This window comes from Bactrocera dorsalis, chromosome 2, assembly GCF_023373825.1.
Source record: "Bactrocera dorsalis isolate Fly_Bdor chromosome 2, ASM2337382v1, whole genome shotgun sequence".
In the NCBI taxonomy this organism is placed as follows: domain Eukaryota; kingdom Metazoa; phylum Arthropoda; class Insecta; order Diptera; family Tephritidae; genus Bactrocera; species Bactrocera dorsalis.
The window spans coordinates 106,554,161-106,577,654 of NC_064304.1; the positions used below are offsets into that span (position 1 = coordinate 106,554,161).

Sequence of the window (23,494 nt, forward strand, 5' to 3'; positions counted from 1 at the left end):
GGGTCATAACTGAAAAAAAATTGTCTCCAGTTTTCGAGGATAGCCATCAAAATTGATATATTTTTTTTCGAAATAGTACTTATGGAACACATCATTTTTAGGTATATATGCGAGTTCCTAAAAAATAAAAATATCGGCTCTCCCTTTTCTCTTTTTACAATGGTATATGCCATTTTTTGCTCCAGCTTATTTCATAAAAAAAAATGTTTTTCAAAATTACTTTGCCGAATTTGAACCCTTATGTTGCACAAAAAGACAATGGAACTTCCTGCATCCCTATCATCACTGGGTCATGAATTTTGAAGGCTATGAGGATATAATGAACTCTTTGTCTACTACTAGTCTATCTGTGTTTTGTTTTTTCTTGCTTTTTTTTTTGAGAAAAAATGGATCGTTCGGTTTATCGCTATGCCCATACTTTTTAAGGGGCTATACCAGTGTGACTCTTTCAAAAAAAAAATTTATTTGCTTTTTCGATAGAATATATTTTCGCAAATATCCTGTGAAATCAGGAAGGTCGTATCTTGAATAGTTTTCGTTTTTCTCCAAACGACATTTTTCAAAATTGCTGACATCATAACTAAACGAGAAATTGGCCGATTGACTTTAAATGAAAACTAAGTATTTTTGAATACATTTGCTATACAATGAACTACGATCTTTTTGATTGGTTGAAAATTGTCAATTGGCATTAAAAAAACGCCCATTTTTTACTTGAAAAAAACGAGTTTTTTATTTTCGAAAGTACGCCATTTTGTTAATTTTCGATATTTTTCAAAGATCGTAGTTCATTGTATAGGAAATATCTTTAAGTTTAATAGACTTTTAATTTTTTTTTTTCAGCTACTCATTTGGCAGGAATCATGCCAGTAGTTAGGGCACCTCCGCAGACAGCCCATAACTCCGTTATTTTTCAACATTTTTGTAAAATGAAATCTTAAAATATAGCTGAAAATACACTTTATTACGTTCAAAGAAGTTCGAAATATTCAATTGCGTACTTTCTCTTAAAAAATGCCAGTAGTTAGGGCACCTCCGCAGACAGCCCATAACTCCGTTATTTTTCAACATTTTTGTAAAATAAAATCTTAAAATATAGCTGAAAATACACTTTATTACGTTCAAAGAAGTTCGAAATATTCAATTGCGTACTTTCTCTTAAAAAAAATCACGAAAATCGCCTAATTTGTCTTGCGTCACATTGGTATAGCCCCTTAAGTCAGACATTTTCAGTTCGACTTGAAAGGAGGAACCACGATGAGAATGAAAACAAAACTTTATACTGGGATCGCTTAATTGATAACAGAAGATATACCAACAAGTACACCAAATGAAAACGACGCTTGTCTACTCTGATAAAATAATATGATACTAGAGATAAATATCCCATATCAGAAGTAACTTCTCAATTGAAATTGATATAATGAATTCTGAACTACTTTACAGGTGAAAAATTAGATATAAAATTGGATATATCGGAGCTAGTGGAAGCTCGACAGATCGTGTTTAGCAACAATCTGCATTGCAGTTAGGAAAACAAATTCGCTTAAATCCCTTGCGATATCTATAAACATCTTATAAGCAGGTGCAGGGGCGGGTCCAGAGTATAATTGTGGGGGACAACTATAAAATTTTGTACGTGCAACTCAAAGTCTTTTTCTTCGCGGAGTGTCACTTATGATGGAAATAATGTATAATTTTAACTTTTGGGGGGAACTCACCGCAGGAAAAGGAAGACCTTTTTCGTACAGCATATTCTAAAAGTATGTATAGGTTAAGTTCGGTTACACGGCCTGCCTTTCACGCCATATATGTATATTTAGATATTTGTAAACGTCAGGCGGAGATTCATTTTTAATACGAGCTAAAGTTTACGTCGTACAGGAATTCAACGCTTTTTGTGAAATTTAATAGAGGTTTGATAACTAATTCTGATACATCATTCGGTCACTTAAACTGCAAAACTTATAGATATCTAAGCCGAGTTGTACATAAGGCTGAACATAAACAGTGGATGTGTTTTAGCATCTCTCTCAGGAAGTGATGTCAAAAGATGTGACCTGAAAAAAGGCCCATAACCGTCCTGCAGTCTTTTTGAGACCGTGTAGTCAAAGGGTCAATGTTAAAATAATGTTTTAAGAACCTAGCCGAGTAGAGTGTTTTGGATTTTTTGGTTCTACGAAATGCCAATTGTAAAACTTCGACGTTAAACAGAAATATCTCATACGAAAAATAAATTATCAGCGGAATAAAAATTATAAACGTTTATTTTTTGAATGCCAAAGTATAATTTTCTACTGTAAGCCAAAAATAGTAACACCTTTTAATTGTCACATCGAAATAATCATTAGTGTTTAGTATACGCCTGCCTTTCTGAAGTACGTAAAGTGCATTTGGCGATTTTTACGATGAGTGAAATTATTCAACAAAGAAGTTCCAAATTTTGTGTGCGGAATATAATTTCTGATTCCGAAACGTTCAGAAAGTTGGAAAAAAAGAAAAAAGTCTTTGGTGGTAATTGTTTGTCGCAAGCAAATGTTTTTGATTGGTACAAATTATTCAAAGAGGGTCGAGAACGCGTTGACGACGAATCAATTACCGGAGGGCCATCGACATCAACTGATGATCAACACGTCAATAAAATAAAAGAACAGTCAATGATTTTACTAGTATCTGAGGAATATCGGAAGGATCAGTGGAAACCGTTTTGAAAGATTATTGGTTCCAAAATTACACATTCTTTCAAAAAACGTCGTCGTTCCGACTACCAGGATATCATGAAAAGTATTATTACTAGCCATGAGTCTTAAATCTTTGCTTACGACTCGGAAACAGACGATCAATCAGCCGAATATTGTGGCAAAGGAAAAACCAAGCCAAAGCGAGTAAAAAATTAAGGTTAAGTTGACAGACTTCTTCGATTATGGAGGTGTGGTTCACTTTAGGAATAGGAACACTATTTGAGTGTTATGCCTCGTTTGCGCGAAGATATTCGTTGAAGAGGCCGGATACATGACCCGACAAATCTTAGTTTTTGTACCACGATGTTGAACCGTCGTACTGCATTGAGTTTTCGTGAGTTTTTCGCTGATTTAGCTCCATGTGACTTCTGGCTATTGAGCAAACTCAAATGATCGTTCCGAAGAAACCGTTTTAAGTAAATTAGAGACATACACGTGAATCGCTACACGCACTGAAGGCCGGAAATTGACTTTAATAACTGTTTCGAACAAAGTCTTACTATTTTTTGCGCACAATAGTATGATGTCCAAGAATTTATAATTGTAAACTAAATTGATGTTCCATTGCATATTCAATTTTAAAATATCTGGCATTTAATAAACACACATCAATATATACATACATACATATACATATATATTTTGTATCTATACGTGTGCAAATGTCCAAACATTCTCAGAATAGACGGTGCGCTGCTTTCATATGTACCATCTCCTTCAACGAAAAGAAAACGCTCAACCAAAACCATTTGAACGAAATATTCTAGAAGCATCTTCAATATTGACATGATTCCATGCTGCACGCCAAACGAAAACTTGATCCATCAACAATGTGCTGAAACACGAAATGTCAATAAAGTCTTAACGGTACTATAGTATGTATCCAAAACACACGAAGACACACTCGCAGACAGATTTTAGGTGGCAACCACGCTTCTGTATATTCATGTACATATGTATATAGCAGGTATATCGTATCCATAAAGAAATGTTAGATGAGTTATATTTGTAAATAAATACATGTGCAATATATATGTATATACATACATACAAATCGGCGTGTCAATAGAAAATGATCTTGTAAATATTAAAAGTAGCACAACTTCATGCTAAAAGAATTTTGTTGATAACATCATCTTTCATTGGCCGTTAATCACGCGCGCACGCCATTAGAAAAAACAGAAAACAGCTCAAAAGCAAATACAAATGTACAAGCAGATGCTAACTAGCGGAGATTTACATAGATGCTACAAGCAGGTGTGTTCTATGTTCTGACTGACTAACGTAGAGTAGACGAAACGAACAATGTAAACCGGCATTCTTAGCAATAAATATCTTTGTATATGTATGTATGCCTTTCGAGCTGTGTTGGGCGAAGATTTTCGCACCTGAGTGTGACTTCTTGACTGCTCCATTACCTGCAAATATCACTAAGATATAAATGTTTAACAAATAGAAAGGAATATTTCGTATCTATACGAGTACATACATACTTATCAATGTTTACTTGAACTAAATCGTCAGCATTATTTGTTTACTATTTAAGAATTTATGAAACACGCTGGCTGACCCATATTTAGTTGCTAATTTATATTTCACGTTAAAATCAGTCATTCACCTGACTCTTGTATCAGTTTCTTTTTTAACGATGGCGCTGCTCTGAGCATTTTCACCAAAACACCTATTTTTAATGTACTACTAAGAATTACTTAGGCAAAAAGCAGAAAAAACTGGGTGCAGAGCGCAACTACTCAACCGAAAAATGGTATTCTTTACATTGCCTTGTCTCTTGAGTTGAGACATCAAATGGTCTGTTACCATGGCGCGATAACGGTCGCCGTTGACAGTTACGTTCTCATCAGCATCATTTTTGAAGAAACCGCTGCTTTTTCCGAATGAAATCCCTTTACCTTTCTCTTCCTCCTAACTACCGCAACTTTTCTTTTTTTAATGCCCATTGAGCCAGAAATGGGCCTCATATTTGAACAAAAATTTCAAGAGCTCGTGGAGCGAAGTGATGTCGCTCAGGAAGGTCGAGTAGCTTCAGTTCCTGCACAAGCTGTATTTTGTACGTTTTCAATTTAGAATTTCGCCATAAAATGCGCCAAGTCTTTCCATAAGTCAGGGCGAGTTGCTGTGAACGGCGCCGAATCGACTCTACACGGTCTTCGAGTATACTCTCAGCTAAGGCTGCTATATCTTCTTCACTGCGTGCTGGGCGTGATCTATTTGGTCGAGTATTATTCAATAATGAATGCTGGGTCTCAAAATGACCAATATTGTAATACCTGAGTTAATAGAGATTATAAACTTACTTACCTTATATTTACATTCCTTAACAACTTGAAGAGATTAGCAGCTATTGCAAGACCACAAAACTTCGTTACCCTTAACCTTATCCATAAAGCGCTTTAACACACCTATTAAGATATAAAAAAGGAATTCGGTGCGGAATTTACATTAGAAAACATAAAAAATTTTTGCAAAATGATTGACAAGTGGTCCTTGCTCTGCCCTTAAATAGATTGTACATATTCTATCAGCAGCATGGATCTATAAAACTACCAAAAATGTAAAAGCTCTCTAGAAATAAAGCTTGGAAATATAAATTTTACTACATGAATGATAAACATCTTCTGATTTCTTGGGGAGAACTGCGACAAGTAATTATCACAGGCTTCTCTTGAAGCCAACTTTACTCCATTAAGGATGTTCTGCATTGACCACAAAAACAAATGGTAATCCGATGGTGCAAGATTTAAGGCTATATGGTGGATGCATTAAAACTTCGCAGCCAAGCTCTCCCAGTTTTTTCCGAGTCATCAAAGATGTGTGTGGTCTAGCGTTATACTACTTTAAGACGGAGTCCTTTATGTTGATCAGTTCTGGTTTCTTCGATTGCTTGCTTTAGTCACATCAGTTGTTGACATTAAAATGTAGAATCAATCTTTCGACAAGGCTGGAGCAGTTCATAATGGATGATTCATTTCCAATCCCACCAAACACTCAGCATAACCTTTCGAGGCGTCTATTCTGAGTTTGCGACCATTTGTTGAGCTTCACCATGCTTGGAACATGATCTTCGCACATTATTGTCGTATTTGACCCATTTTTCGTCTCCTGTTACCATTCGCTTCAGAAATGGTTCGATTTTTTTTTTGATGATGAATGTTAAGTTCCTGAGCGATGTCATGGCTGCTTATGTGATGCGAATGGTCAATAATTTCCATAATTTCATCTACTATTTCAACGATAGGTCCACCAGAGCGAGGTGTCTTTTTTGCATCGAAAATTCCAGAACGTATGCAAGCAAAGCATTATTGTGCTACATGAACTGATACTCGTACAGCATCGTCTCCGTAAACTTCACAAATTTCATTGTTGGCTTGAGTATCATTCTTCCCTTTTTTGTACAAAATATAGCGATTTTCTTCATTCTTTTCACTCACCTTTTCAACAGCTGTAACTCTTTTTCAACTTCCTGAATTTAATTTTCTAATCTCACATTTTCAACACTATACGGTATCACACAATGTTATTGGTAGCCCTGGAGACATGCGGCTGCAACGACATTTATTGACAAAATACGAAAGGACTTTTTCGACTACCTAATATTTTTGAGAAAATACCATGATGATAAATGATGATAGATCTTTTATTATCCCCATATCATGCAATAGTTTTCTTAAAAAAATTCGTTTTCAGCTTTTTTAGAGTTGTCATACCAAGTGTTTCCTTTAACACATTTCGTTATTCATGCTAAGGGGGTATTCTGGTCTAGACGCATGAATGTTAGGCATTTTTTAAACTAAGATAAAAAATTAAAAACTTTTTTACTATCCTTTTTTTATATGGTTTTATTGACATTTTAATGATATAAAAAAATGCAAGAAAAAAAACCAAAATTCCTCGAGATACGGGCCGGTGGAGTGCGGGCTTCAAAAAAAAAGTGCGTCCTGGTTGACGTGATTTCACCCCTTGTAGAGATCTAAAACACAAAAAACAAGAAGATTCTGGATGTCGTTATCGGGTTGACCATTTTCAAAAAACAAAAAAAAAAAAACACTGCTATCGACTCGAAAAACATTTTTTTTACCCGATTTTTTCGACCGAATCGAATTTTTTAAAAATACTTCAAATCAAAATATTTGGAAATTTAAGGCAGACACGATAGAGCATTGTATAAAGGAGATATAACCCAATTTCAAAGGAATTGGTTCAGTAGAACTTGAGATATCATGTCAACCACCTCAAAAAAAGTAGTTTCGAGAAAAACACGTTTAAAATTTAGGAGACAATTCTAGTGATCACGGACGCAACGTCACAAAATCCGCTGTATCTCCGAAAATAAGTCGAAATTTGAGAATTCCTTCCAAGGTCATATTTTTGAAAGTCTAAACTTTCAAAATATGCAAAAAAATCGAAGACCAGATCCTAGACCAGAATACCCCTTACGCATTGTTTGGTTTGTTCTTAAAAATCGTAAGTAACACTCTTCCGCCTCTAAGATCGATAAAATGCTTTCTGCATGAAGAGTTATTTTATACTTTTTATCCGAAAAAAATCTCAGTAAAATCAAATTGAAATTTTAAACACTTAAACTAAACTAACTAAAACTTGTAACTAAAAGTAATACACACATCAGGTTTCTTTTAAATAGGTCCAGCAATTTCGCGTATTTTCAACTAGCCAAAAAAAAATTAACCAGATTTTATAGACATTTAATGCATATATGCATATTATTCACAGACAAAAAAGTAAGTATGTTTAACAACTTCAGATTTCCATAATTCAGATTAAATGCACCGCCAAATGACAAAAAAACTCATTCATTTCCATTAGAGCGCTCCAAATAAACATAATTTATGGAATTTATGAATTCTCATGCAAATTTGAGAAAATTTTCAAAGTACGCTACAATGCCAGAGCAACCAAAGCGGATAACAAGTTGCTGGCGTTTATATCACGTGACTTTCTAAATAGTTTAATGTTAATTTGTATGTCGGCATGCAATAAGTGACCCTGTAGTAAAAAGGAGTCAATACAGAAAGTTTAAATTTCGGTCATAAATGATTAAGGAGAGCGTGTGAAAGAGAATTTCCAAAGCATTGAATTTCATTAGTAGTGCAGGGATTTATGTAAAAGAAAAAAATCTGGAAACTTATAATTTTATCTTAAAATATGACATTTTTGATGGTATGCTTACTCAGAACGTTTTGACATAGGAGACCTATAAATATTCCTTAAAATATTCACATCGGCCAAACTAGTGGAATTGAATCGTCAATATTTTCAACAATTTTTGACTTGGATTAACTTAGCAACGGTGCATCGATGAACTTAATTCAGTTTTTGACGGATTACTCAAATTTAATTTCGTGAACGTAGTCCAAATTCAGTTGTTGTTCAGGGAGGAATACAAGCAGAAACTAACAACCTATAAAAAAGAAATTATATCCGCAAAGATTCTGTGACATCGTCTCCTCGACTTCCATAGGCAACCCGCCTGTACAAGGCCTTGTCTAGAGGCAAGACGGACACAGCATTAGACATAAAAGGATATGGTGGGACCTATGCGACCAGCGCAGAGGTTAAAGTAATGGCACTCCCGTATTGGACATCTGTAAGGAACTCATTCACTGCAGACTCAATCAAGGTGGCACTGGCCTCCTTCTCGTCACCGTGGGCGGGCGATATCGAGCATCTCTTGCCACATATTGTTGGGCTGATGGGAGATAGCCTTGCGATGGCGGATATCCCAGAAATGTTGAAAATAGCTAGGGTAACTTCCATGAAGATTATTTCATACCCAAGGTAGGAAGGAAATACTACTCACTGTCCAAATCGTTCAGGCCTACTAGTCTTACTTCTTTCGTGATAAAATGGATGGAAGATATTGTAGATAACTACAAAAGATTGAAGGCGTATAAAATCCTCCCCTTAAACGCCAGTCAACAGGCGTACAGAGTAGGTAGGTCCACTAACACTGCTTTACACCAACCTATGGCTGAACAACAGAATTCGCAGGAAAATTGCGAGGTTGCGATATCCGCCTTCCTTGAACTCGAAATTTTGGAAATGCGTCCCACGCAAGTGTTATCAATGCATTGGAAAAAGGAACGTGGCGGGTCCAGTATACAGATGTACTACGTACTAGTATTGTTGAAGCCACTGTGGGGAAGAGAATGACTCGTCTTTGTACTACGAGAAGGTTCTAAACTTTTTTTTTATCATACTCACAAGCATCGATAATTGAACGGCAGTACACAGAGCTCGAGTACTCTGGACTTCAACTCATTAACCGTTTTATCGGTTTACAACTGATTTCAAAAGAAGAATTGGTGCCAGTGTTTTGACTTTTTTTTATTTCTTGAGCAGTAAATTGTTTGGAAAGTAAGAAGACACATCACTTGCCCTTCTTCCAAGAGGTCACGTTCATAGAGGGCAAACTTCACAAAGAAATTTAAAGTTACTCTCGACCTACTACCGACCTAAATACTACTGAAGGGCAGTGGTACACTGACGGCTCTAAAATACCCGAAGGCATTGCAGGACTGCTTACTAAGCTATCTATACCAATGAGATGATTTTCGAGGATCTTTCAAGCAGAAGTCTTTGCTATAAGTCAGTGTACAGAAATTAATCACCAACGAAAATACTGCAACCAGCTTATCGCTATACTCATCGATAGTCAAGAGGCACTAATAACGACCTCAGCTTATGAGATCAAATCGCTGTTAGTGGAGGAGTGTATGGGAGGGATGAACCGCCTATCAGTTTGAGACTACGGACACCTGATCTGATTGCCGGGGCATAAAGAGATAGCCGGCAATGGGCAGACCGACGAACTCGCCCGCTCTGCGTCAGCTTCCAGGGTGATGACGCCAAAACCATGCATTGCGGTGGAGTCCCACACCATAAAGGAGTTGCTCCGCACGGAGTGGGAGACAAATACACTGACAGCAGGATACCCTAATGTTGAAGAGAATGCAATCATTCACTTCATTCACTCCCCGCTGAAATCATGGCATCTAGTAACTCGTCCCAAAAACATAAACAATAGTTTTCTCTCCTTATCACATATAATCACAAATTCCTTGGTATTCTATTAGCCGAACATTTTCCTCGCCAGGCAATTCCAGATTTTACAACCCGTTTATTTGTGTGCAAAGTCTTTTGCAGTTCTTGCCCGAAATACACTCACACATGCAAGCAAAGAGCAGCGTACATGTCATTTCATTTCTGCATGCGCTCGGAATAAACCGAGCATTTTATTTTGTTTTTATTGTTCTGTCGCAAATTTGTGAATTGCTGCAACAGCAAATAACTAAATGAACAAAACAAAAACGAAACAATAAAACTTAGCATTCCATATTTAACAAAAACACCATCAAAACCAAAAAAACAAAATTCACAGAAAAGTAAAAGTTAAACTATGCAACTCGAAAATGCGACACACACACGAAAAATGGCAGGCAACTACGGAAAAGTCAAAACTTTAATTAGCGCTATTTGTCTGGTGAAGTAATGTGGCAAATGTGCAGCGTGTGCTACATGTACATGTATATGTATATGTGTATATATGTTTGCATGTGTTTACTGCAAATTTCCGTGTTGCTGGAAAGGCGGAACAAATACCTATAGCCACAATAGATAATATCGCCGCATGTTTTTTTGGCTGTGCCCCATTGAAGTTAGCGGTAAAAGTTTTGTGTGAGCTCGCACGTAGCAGGACCACCTTCGAAAACCAGCATTTGAGGATGCACGCACATATTTTTGTGTGTAAATTGTTAGAAACAACACAACACTCTACGCTTTGTGGTTAGTTTGGCCAAGCTTTTCATCTAGCTTGTTACTTGACGCTTGAATTCGTGCAACTCATGTGGATCTACGGTCTAAGTAATCACAGAATTGTATTTAAGGCAGGAAATGCACGCGAATATTTTACTCTGGCTATAACCGAACCCTATTAGTAAAAGTCCTCACTTTCCTCCACTAGGATCAGAACCCTGAACCAACCGAGTTGATTCCACGCACTCAAGCTATCATACACTTTTTAAGCAAGCATCTATATATATTTCATTTATGTATATATGTAATAAATGCAAAATCAACGGTATTTTAGAAGCATGTTGCATGGCTGCGTTGTAAGTTTGTAACGACTCACGTACTTACTTTTTACTCGTGTTCAGACATACTCACATTCTGATATATTTTCACTTGGAATCTTCTTGTGCCTGGTCCACGTAGTTCGTCCTCTCACATGCCCCTAAAACTATTGTTTAGATTGATAACTTTAAACTTCGTTAACTTTGACTAAAATGTAGAAGACCGTGAACCTGATTCCTTCAAATTATTTTTAGGTATCCTTGCTGTTATGAAAATTCTAGAATATATCGGAAAGATATTAACAAATAAATATACTAAAGGGTGATCCATTTCGAGTTCCCTACTTAATATGAAAAACATAGAAACTTTAAATTGAATGGGGAATGTTTATTACCTTCGAAAGAAAATTTTTTGGCATTTATTTTTTGAAGATTATCTTAATGTTTTGCTACAAGACCTGAACCGAAGTATTGTTCACATAGACTTTAAACTTTACATATTTCCACATGAAAACATCAAACGGTGTAATTTCACACGATCGTGGTCGACAAACCGACCTTCCCAAAACGAATCTGCTCACCGAAGAAATATGGACTGATGATTCCACCGGCCCACAAACCACACCCAACCGTAGTTTTATTCTGAATAAAATAGCAACTCCTGAATCTCTTCAGGTTGCTATTCGTCTCAAATGAGGCTATTTTGCTTGTTTACATACCGGTTAGCCTAGAAATGGACCTCATCGCTGAACAAAATTTAGCTCGAAAACGTTGGATCTTCTTGAAACTTTTCAAGAGCCCATAAAGCGAAGATATGTCGTTTGGGAAGGTCGGACGGACTCAGATATCGACATAAAATGCGGTAAGTCGTTCCATACGTCAGTACAAGTTGCTGGGAACGGCGCCGAATCGTCTCTCCACGGTCTTCGTAACACTCACTGCCACGGCTTCTATATTTTCTTCTTTGCGCGCGTGCGTATCCGGTCGAATATTGTCGAATAATGAATGTTGGGTCTCAAGATAGATGATGGTGTTGCGAATAGTACACTCAGTAGGCCGAATATGTAGACCATAAGTTGAGCGAAGCGCGCGAAACATATTCTTGACAGAACGTGAATTTTCGTAATAAGGTTGAACGTTGTTCAGGCGTAGCTCTTTCCGTGGTGAAATGCCAAACAATACTGAACAAAAATAACATAATAGATTTACATGACTCAGATCTTTTGATCTGTCAAGATATAGTTATTGAAAAAAGTACCTCTACTTGGAACGCTCGTTACTTTATATTCCCCAAAAAAACTTTGACATATTGCATGTTACAAATAATTTAGCATTACCCACAATGCCTACTAAGCCCATGACCTTAGTCAGTGCTAAAATGCAGGAAGACAACGAGCATCCAGATTATTTCCACCCCGTTGTATGTTAGTTCCACCTCCTGCCAACTGAGCAGCTTTTTAGTTTCCAGCGTTTTCTGGCTATGGCCAGGCATCCCAACGAGCCTGATTATGAAGTAGGAGTAGGAGATATCCTTGGGATAACTCCAAGGCGGTTGTAAGAGAATTTCATTTTAGCATACGAGCAACGTCGTAGGTAATTTACCTCCACGATCCAGAGCAGCGAAGAACGCAAATCTCCCAGCAAGGTGGCCACAATTGGCCTTTTGAAATGCATGTGCACAACCCCAACCCACTTCGCAATGTCTGTTGAAAAGGAGACAATATATGAGGTGGTTGAGGTTCGGTTCCCCTTCAGAATTTCAGAGGGCTTCAAGTCCTGCCTTACACAGCGCCTAATCGCCGACATAGCCACTTCTACGGGCTTTATTGAAAATCTGATCTCAACTGTCCACCAAAGATGTTCCTTCTTTCAAAGAAACTTTCAAGCTTGATCCTACACACAGAGCTGAAAACCTCAACGTACTAGTTAAACGCGTCCGTAGATAGCATCGAGTTCTTTTCGGGCGCAGTTGGAGGAGCTGATCGGGGCTTTTGTGTTCTTGAAGTTTTATTAAGTTCTGTTCGCTTAGCGCTCTCTGTCCAAGCTACAACTACAATAATATCTTTGTGATCAGAGAATGATTAATCGTCAAGATCTCTAATCCGAAATACGGCGTACAATTTTCTTTCAGCTTGGCGTAGCATCATGAACCTCCGCAGTGATCCTATAATGATAAATGTGGAGGGATCCCTAATATTGCATTTAAATAAGCCTTCACTATATATAAAATCAAAACTCACCTTGATATGCTTGAGTTTGCATCTTAGCAAATTATAACGTTGGCTCTTCCCGGTCGGGTCACTGCCCGAGTTTTTCTCAGCAGATTCAGAAGTGGCTCTACCTCATCGTCATGGTGCATGTACACCATGGTAAAACAGAGTTCTCAAGCACTTTCCTGTAGCCTTGCGGTGACTGAAATTACGTAAATGAAAGACATTATGTTAGTTCATTTCGGACCAACAAACAAACTCTGGTTCTGCATTGCTGGTCGCCAAAAGCTTTGTTCTTAACCCAGAGATCCCACAGCTGTTTAAAAAAGGTTATTGAATGAGGATAATGTCGACTTCATTCTCTTCTTATACCCTGAACAGAGTATATTAAGTTTGCCACAAAATTTGTAATTCCCAGTAAGAAACGTCGGAGACCCTATAAATACATATATTGTACATATGAATGATCATCAGACAAGGCGAGTCGATTCAGTCAAGTCTGCCTGACTGTAGATACGTGAACTAGTTCTTCAGTTTTTGCGATAACAATTTTAAACTTTACACATGTCCTTCTATTTTAAAAAAATTGCATATTGGTCGGAATTGTCGATATCGGACGACTATAGCATGTAGCTGAACGATAGGAATCAAGTCCTTGTATGGGAAACTTTTTTATTTGACGAGATATCTCCACGATATTTCGCAAGAATTATTATTCAGAGCAACGTTACGATATGCTAAAAAGATCGGATCATTCATCATTTTCTTCTTCATTTAAATTTTAAACTTAAACAAGTTACATGCCCAACGGCAAAAGTGCACAATCCTTTCAGCATTGAAAATGAAACTCTTACAAAATTTGTATTAATGAAATGCAAAATTACCAATAAGTCATTATTGAGCACATACAAACGCATGGAAATAGAAACGACACGCCATTAGTTTGGATGTGCACCTTTCCTTGAGTTTAAGTACGTATATAGGTGGCGTATGAGTAACCACAATCGGAAGTCGATAATATTATATTAGCACAGCAAAGGTTTGTAGTCTTCTAGTCATTCTTAACTGCCAAACCACTTGCCACAATAAACACAAAGTTGACATAAGATGCAACTATGTTTCGGCTGCAATCCAATGGCATTGCACTCAAATCAATTAACAAATTTCCACACACGCACACTGCCACTGAGTGACAAGTAAGCCAAACGACAATAATTTATTGGCAACTGCAATTACAACTACAAACACTTACGTACAGTGCATACAATAATTTGCCTAATGCTCTTTAGCAGTGACATTTGCCACAAAAGGCAAAATAGCCAATGCGTGCATTCTGACACTCATACTCATCGATAATCAATTAGTTTTGTTATTGCTGCTGCCAGTTTTTGTTGTCATCGCCGGAGTTTACGTTATTGCTATTGTTATTGTGGCTGTATGCTGTGTTGTTATTATGTTTGCGGTTCTGCCGCTGCTGTGGCTTGTCAACAGTTATGGTCGCAGTTCATGTTTCTATTTATTTATGTCTTGTTGCATTACGCCACTATGATTTTGATGTGTGCCCATACACACTAGGGTGGTTCAAAATGATGTTTTAATACTTAAATATGCATTTCTTGATTATGAAATATGGTTAGACATTTCTTTAAAACCGAAAGTGAAATGGTGACCATAAATCTCAATATATATTTTGAACTTAAAAGTTTATAGAGGCCACACTGAGAAAACTTAAATTGTAGTTTCGTGTAAAGTAGGCCATGTTACAAGTCGTTCTAAGGTCTTCTTATCGGCGTCAAAACCATTTAGAAATGACCTACTAATTAGCATGGACTTTATTCCATCAAGAGCGAGTGGTTCCCGATAAGGTACAAGTTAAATGAACAATGAACCATGCCAAATTACACGAAGATATCTTCTCAAAAAAACAGTTTTCCATTCAGACAACTGGACTTAGCCAGCGTAGCCGCTGTCTTTCAATTCGCTGAACTATGCCATTGTCGTCGTGTAACGCGTACAGTTGATCGTTCCATCGAATGCGATATTCACCGTTACCAATGCGCAAAGGAACATACATCTTCCGCAGAACCTTTCTCCCGAAAACTCGGAACTTCGACTCAGCAGATTTTGCCATCGTCCATGCCTCTGTACCATATATCAGGACGGCGCTAATGAGTGACTTGTAGAATTTGCTCTTTCTTCGTTGTTACTTCTAATTGCCTACTCAGTCCAAAGTAGCACCTATTGGCAAGAGTTTTTCTGCGTTGGATTTCGAGACTGGCATTGTTGTTGGTGTTAATACTGGCTCCAAGATAGACGAAATTATCTATGTCTTTAAAGTTATGACTGTTAAAAGTGACTCGGGAGCAAAGTCGCGTCCTGGCCTCGTTCACTACCAAGCCCATTGGCTCCGCCTCCTTATCCAGTCTGTAAAACGCAGAAGCAGGAAGATGGAGCCATGTGTAGAGGAAAGTCTCTGATCGCTATTGGGAGTGGCCAGAAACGATTCGCCAGCTCACGACTTCCGGTCTTACAACAATTATGCTCTGGGTAGCCAAAAAACATCCGTTTGAAGGCGAGCTAAAGTGAGAAGGTGAAACATTTCCTCCACAGGGTTATGCGCTGGGTTTGGGACCCGCCACGTAAAAAAGCGATTAGGTATACAGCCAAGATAGTAACGTGAAACACCCCGTGCGTCATATCCTGTATAAAACGGGTTCGCCTTTGCGTTCTCCACAGAACAAATGCAACCTCGTTACCACTTTACATTTATATTTTACGTTGCTTAAGCTCATTTCGAAGGAGTTTCTTTGTTGTTTTAAAACTGTAGACGAAACGTGGATGCACTATCTCTTGGTCAAGTGTATCAAGCTCAATAGAGACTTTAGGAAAAATAGTAATTTCTGGCATAATACATTTTTTAATAGATTTAGTTTGCTTTGTTTCCTCAAATAATTATAGGAATTAGCACAAATTTTAGAAAAAATGTTTGCGATTTCATGAACTTTTTGTCTCCCCTAGTAAATGTTTCTCTGGTCTATACATTCCCATTTGTGGAGAGAGCTTTTATGGGATTATATAAACAAATATATACTACGTAGCAAATATAATTCTGAATATTATCATAACTGTTGTTGCAAATTAAATTGCTTCAATTAAATTTTAGGCGTCTAAATGCGCAAATATTTTACCGTGATGGAGACAATAGTGCAATGATTGTATTTAATTAATTTAAGCAGCTGATAGCCTTTGAAGCTAGCGCTGCATGTTTTAGGTTGTACATATGTTATTAACATTGTATAAGCTTTTATAAATAAAAAAAATAAAATAATTAAATTAAGTGAAATATTATTGCAATGTTTCCAGAATAAGTAGCCTAAACATGGCAGTTTGAAACTCAAAACTTTATGGTAGGTCAGCAACTGGGCTGGATATACTGAAATGGATTCCAAAACTAAAATTCAACTGAAATGATGGCCTCGCGCAATCTGAACAACGGTAAATGACCTGCGGCTCTTTCAGCCTTCAATTCCAACGGACTTTTGAACTCTTCAAGCACAGGAGCAGGTCGGCTCTGAACGCACTGCGTCATAAGGACGTGCATCAACCCTCGCTTTGACCTCGTAGCTGAGGTAACCTTGCCTTGCATGAGGTGGGTAGGGGCTCTGACTGGGCACTTTTGAAATATAATATATGATTTTGATTAATCAATGATTTTGAACAGTGTCCCGTTTGGGACGCCATTACTTGTACAGGCTAAAGCATGATGACAAAACCAGGCAGCACGCACAAGTCGAATTGGGGCAGTGCATATGCATTCGAAAGATCAATAGCCGCCAATCTAAGTTATGTTGAATCACTCCTCCTCCTCCAATCATTCGGAAGCACGTTCTTTAAACCTTTTGACAAAATGAAATACCTGCAGTTTTTAAACTTTGACAGAAAGCTTTCATGGATGCCAAATATAAGATAAACGTCTGTTGCTTATACTGCTGTAGAGAAACTATTGAGAAGAGGTGGGTCTTTTCACCAAAGCTGTTATTTAAACTGCGCGATACCGTAGTAATTTGTAAGAAATATGTATACGTCTTATGGAGGGATTAGAAGAAGCTACGCTCACTAACAAATTTGAAAGTGCTCAGTACTATTCTACACATAGCACTGCTTCACTGGAAACAAAGTCCACTGTTGCTGACTTTTAATTTGCTCACATGCCAAAAAGGTATATGTGAATGGGCAGAAGTCGCTGGAGAGAGATGCAGTTGTCTTTTTGCTTTCTCTCGGAGGAAAGATACATTCATAGAAATAGTATATATGTGAAGTGGAATTCCCCATGGTTTTGGTTCAGTAATCAATGCAAATTGGGAATTTTATCAATGCACAGACAGACATCACTCATTTGCTAAATTAATTGATGTGACATGTTGACGGGTGTGGCATTAGCATTGAATATAATTTGCTAAATATTAACAGATTTACATACGCATATACATATACATATAGAAGCATATACATATATTGGAAAATTTTTAAGTGCAACTAAATATGCAGCTTTAGGCAATTAATTTAAATATGCTCTATTTAACAGGCATAATTTTTGGGCTTGTTTGCATTTCTCGAACATTATCACTGAAATTTCCAAAATTATGCTCATACAATGACTTCTACGTGATGGGAGAAATTGTAGCCGCCAGCTAACTACATAGGTACACACAAAGCATTAATAGTTAGCCGATCGTTAAGCTGAAAATAAATGTTTGTGGCGAATAAATTAGCTGATCATTTTATAAGCTCATATCCGATTATACCGTATATTGCGCCGACAAATGTTTATCAATTATAAACTGCTGATACATTAATTGAGATGCCAATATACATATTTAACATATCAGCATACAGCAAATAGCTGCATACAAACTGAACGATAGGAAAAAAGTTCTTGTAAGGAAAACTTTTGCATTTGACAAGATATATTCACAAAATATGGTATGAGTTATTGTTCACAGAAATAATGTAATATCGGAAGAAATTGCTCAGATCGGCTTGCTATAGCATATAGCTGCCATACAAACAGAACGATCGGAATCAATGGCTTGTATGGAAAACTTTCACATTTGACGGGTATCTTCACGAAATTTGACATGGATTACTCGTTCAGATCGGATTACTATAGCATATAGCTTCGATATAAACTGAACACATAGTTACTAAAAGAAATGCGCCTGTGAAGGGTATATTAGCTTCGGTGCAGCCGAAGTTAACTTTTTTCTTGTTTTTTAAGAAAAATATTTTTTTTTAAGTTAATACAGTTCCCTTCAAGGATGATACTAATTATAGTAGCGCTTTAACTGTAGCACGATTTATCTTTTGCTAGATATAGAAGATCAATAACAGCCTCGGATGAGAGACCCTCCTTTTGATGACGACCATGGCAAACAAATTAAGGACTATGATTTGAGAGCAAACACCTTGAATGTCCGGTCCCTTAATTGGGAAGGTGCCGCTGCCCAGCTGGTTGATGTCCTAGTGAATATAAAGGCTGACATCACCGCCGTCCAAGAAATGCGATGGACGGGACAAGAACATATACGAGTAGGTCCTTGTGGAATTTACTAAAGTGCCCATATAAAGGAGCGCAAGTTTGGTGTGGGATTCGTGGTGGGAGAGAGACTCCGTCGCCGAGTACTATCATTCACTCCGGTGAAATTGCGAAAAGAAGACACGACGGACGCGCTGTTGTTAAATCGGCTATAACCGCGTAAGCGAAGTCTTCGTTTGAAGAAGAAGAAGAATATGATCTCATTATGTTTCAACAAGACGGCGCATCAATCATTGATTTACTGTGAGAACACTTCGATGAGTAGATAATTTCACGTTTTGGGACGTTCGATTAGCCACCAAGATCGTGTGATATTACACCGTTAGACTCTTTCCTGTAGGGATATGAAAAGTCTAAACTTTATATGAACAATCTCGCTTCGATTCAGGCCTTGGAGCAAAACATCACGTATCATCAACTATTTGTTTTAGTGTCGCCATCTGCCAACACTTAACCGGCAATATACGCATGTATCGCATATAAATGCATTTAGCAGTCTTCTAAGCATTCCTCAACACATTAATTATAGTTAATTAATTTAATATCTTTGAAAATTGGATGTGCAATTGAAGCTTAGGCATCACCATTGATTGCTAAGCGATTAGAAAATTCTTAACTACGCAATTAAAAAATTATTAGACAGATATACTTAATAAATTGATTATAAATATTTTCATGTTATTTAAAGCCAACTATATTGGTAACTCGAATTTGATAGGAAAACTTCACAAAATTAAATGGCCACTATAAAATTTATTTGCATTGGTAAATTCCTTAACACATTAAATATGGCTAATATGCGGAGTAGCTTAGTAGTTCAGTACAAATACACATGCAGATTAGTGCGATTTCCATAAACGAAATTTCATCCACAAATACTCGTATGCAAGCAAAATGCATATATTCCTCTGTAAGTATTCATATGTTTAATACATATTTACATGTATTCATAAGCAATGACAGCAGCGCACAAATTTGCATTTGAAATTTCAATACTTTGAAGGTAAATGTAAGGCTATATACGAATGTAATCACAAAGCATATCACTGTGGAATTCAGTTAAAAATTTATATTTGTAGTTAAGCAATGTAAAAGGTGAATCAAAATAAAACGAGAAAAATATTTAAAAAGTTTTCGTTGCAAGAACTAGACTTTGAGTGCTCAGTTCGTATGACCTATACTCTCTCTCGATAGTTCCAACGAATACGCAGCTTCTTTTGGGAGAAAAGGACGTATATAAAACTGAAGGACAAGTTCACGTTCGGCAAACGATCAGACAGTCGGACGAATGTAACTAAATCGACTCAGCTCGTCACACTCGACGCTTTCTGGGTGTTATAAGTTTCGTTACACCTTGTTCAGAGCTTGCTACTTGAGCCTTTATTCTGTGGCCAATATAGAATGTGTCAAGTAGCTCTCGATGGCAATTCTATTCTTATATGGCCTCCTGACCATCGAGCTAAATCTGTAGTTCAGACGAAAGGTTACTCTCCGGATGTATTTGTATTCCTCATCGTCGATACAAAGGTCCACGACTTTGCTGCTGACTACACGTCTGGCCGAGGTGCTAAGGCCCTTGTTGGGAGGCAGTAGTTAAGAGGCAGCATAGCCATCTGGATACCTTTCGGCGACTCCGAGCCCCGCTGAGTCACCATGCCCGCCCGGTGTACCGACTGTGCTGTCCATAGGACAACTTAATTCCGAATGAGTTTTTACGAAATATCCCTTTATTCTTCTAAAAAAATAATATTGAGGTACACCCTATATTTACGTGTAAGCATATTATTATTACTCACACAAACATTTGCTTCAAAGCGTATGTATTCCATAGCATGGTATTCTATATTGTAGTATTCTCGATAACAGTAAAGTGCTTATAAATCCGTGATTATCAGAATGCAATTATAATTCTCGCACAAAACATCGCACATAGATGAATACATATTATTATTTACCTTTATTTACTGCATGTCATGGCAGTATTTGAGAGTAGTTTGGCAACTGATTAATTTAATACAAATATTTACCCAATTCATGGAAATTCATACCAAGTGAAAGCCACAATCTATATTTTAAGTATGTATGTATGTAACAATGTTTATACGAGTATAACAGTACAAAGGCTGGAAACCAAAATGTCACCTACTTGTTCATTTCATTTGCTCTATGAGTCAAGCGCAAAGTCAAATTTCCACAATTCGTTGATACCTTATCTCAAAATTAATTACATGTAAATATTACGTAAGTAAAGACATATGAAATATATGTGTCACTTATTTTGAGTACTGTTACAAGTATTAGATATTGAAAGGTGAAAGAGCAAATAGGAAGGGGTTAAAGAATAAACTGTACTTATTCCAACTAGTTTCGATTTGTGTAAATAAATAAATTAGATAACGAATAGAACAAACAACTGGTATAAATATCATAAATTGGCATAAACTATTGAAGTAACTATAACAAGTGGTTACAATACTCTTATCAGTTATTCGTATATCGATATCAACCAATATATATGTATATCAGGCGTTTATAATGAAAACTTCGAGACTCAAAAGTATTCTGCCAGACTTTGGATATATCTATTCATAAAACCAAAACTCCAAAGTCTTCTGGTTCAATTCGAACTGGAGCTACCAGTCTCTATACTCGTATTATAATTTCAATTTTTTTATTTACTACTACTATTTTTTGTTAACACTACTATTGATTAACATTATGTTCTTTAATTGCAAACTTTGCTCTCCACACTCCATTAAGTGCTTAAGTACAATTTAATTGACCAGCCATGCCCAGGCGATAAATCCTGAAGTATTTCATTGAGGCTCTCGAACAAACCGTAAAAATTAAGAGCGTTAAAAATAAAAATGTGTTTACTTTTGTAACAGCTACGAACAGAATTTTAAAAGTAATGATTACGAAGTAAGTACAAATTTAATCACTGTAAGCGCAAACGAAAAAGTTGAAGCAGAATTTTAAAGCCTTTTAGCGCAAAATATAATAACGGGGGTTTCAATAGGGACGTTAAAAAGTAGACCGATAGGGACAGCAAACGACTCAATACTTTTTACGGCTCTTTTGGCATTTCTTTTGAGTAAGGTTTGCCATATCATCAGGGAAAGATATAGGATCCAACACTGAGTCGTAATTATTAAAATTGACTGCCAAAATTCGGAGTTAGTGGCCTCAACTTTAAGAGCGTTACGTCCAATTTATGGTCTTCATAATCGTCCTGTCAGATCAACCATTGAGCATCTAGTGGAAAAATTTTTAATTCACAGAAACAGTACGAAATCCTCGTGTTAGTGAGACAAAAAAGTACCCGTATTGTCTGTCGAGAATATTGCGGCCGCTAGCGCATCAGTTGAGGAAAACTCAATTCAGTTTATTACACGTCGTTCTTAAGCATTGGGCTAAAAGATCTCAGCCTACATCCTTACAAGATCAAATTGGGGTGAGCAAAAACTTGAAAATTATCCGAATTTTCATCGAAAAATCATCTTCAGCGATGAGGCTCATTTCTGACATAATGGCTTCGTCATTAAGCAAAATATGCGTTATTGGTCAAGCTTCTTCCTTGATGATTATGACCGGCACGTTACTGTGAATGGGAATTGCTACCGTTCTATTGTAATCGAATATTTTTGGCCCGGATTGAATAATGTGGACTTGGAAAATATGTGGTTCCAACAGGACAGCGCCAAAAACCACACAGCGAATGTCACAATCGATTTATTGAAAACCAAATTTGGTGAACGTATTATATCACGAAATGGCCCAGTCAATTGGCCGTCTCGGTCGTCCGATTTGATGACGTTAGACTATTTCCTTAGGGGATAGGTCAAGTCTATGGTCCAAGCCATCAAGCCAGCGACAATTGGTGAACTTCATACAAATATCGAATTTCAAATTGTAGCAATATCGGCCGATTTATGCTTGAAAACCGTCGAAATTGGGTTCAGCGTCTGGACTTCTGCAAGCGTGCCTATGGTAGCTTCTACTGATGAGCGATATTTAACTACCGGTGATTTTTTCACTGTGATTGAAAATTCGCAAATTGCAACTGCGATCACTTTTTATAAATAGCAGTTCGCTTCTATGAACTGCGATTGCGATCGCAGTTCGAAACTGTGATCGCAGTTCGAACCTGTGAATTGCGATCGCAATTCGAAACTGTGATCGCAGTTCGAACCTGTGAATTGCGATCGCAATTCGAAACTGTGATCGCAGTTCTAACCTGTGAATTGCGATAACAGTTCGAAACTATGATAGCAAATAGCAGAAAAGTACCAACTTTCTTCAGGGTATTGTATATATCGTATATGCTATTTTTCGTCATAGCGGTTTGAAGTTTTGAGTGTAACGTTCTTATAATTTTTAATAATGGCAGGAAATGTATCAAGGAAAAGAAGTGAAGTGTGATGTTTGAAGTGGTAGATGAAATATAATCAAAATGGAATATTTTAATTTGTTTTAATAAAATTTTTAATTTTACTTATTGTTAAAACCAAATTTGAAAGCTTTTTGTGATGAAAACAAGAATTGTAACTAAATAATTTCAGAAAAAATGATGGAATAAAAAAATTACGGGGTTTTAATATTTTACCAAAGATTAGGAAACTCGCGTTAATTATTTGGTCTTGAAAATATTAAAAGCGGGTATTCTAAACAAACAAATTATCAACCACACTAATGGTAATTTCTTCTAAGAAATGTGTGAAACCATCATACCAACATACAAATGAACTATGCAATACGCTCTAAGTGTCAGGTAGCCGAACCGCTCCAACATTTGCGAAAATGTAGTGAAAAGAAAGGCGGAAAAACTTGACTCGAGTT

At 36.9% G+C, this 23,494-nt stretch overlaps 1 protein-coding gene across 4 annotated transcripts in view; it reads right to left on the minus strand.

Annotated features, from left to right (window-relative positions):
- LOC105232961 (uncharacterized) overlaps nt 1–23,494 on the minus strand; it is a 99,642-nt gene that overhangs the window by 22,654 nt on the left and 53,494 nt on the right. Inside the window, exon 1 of one of the 4 annotated variants that reach the window (XM_029553272.2) lies at nt 5,061–10,815. The exons of 1 other annotated variant lie outside the window; for it this stretch is intronic. The gene's annotated coding sequence lies outside the window, so the exon portion shown is untranslated. Of the gene's footprint in view, nt 1–5,060; nt 10,816–13,089; nt 13,262–23,494 lie in introns of those variants that run through there. 2 more of the 4 variants (XM_029553270.2, XM_049449343.1) reach the window with 2 other exon arrangements.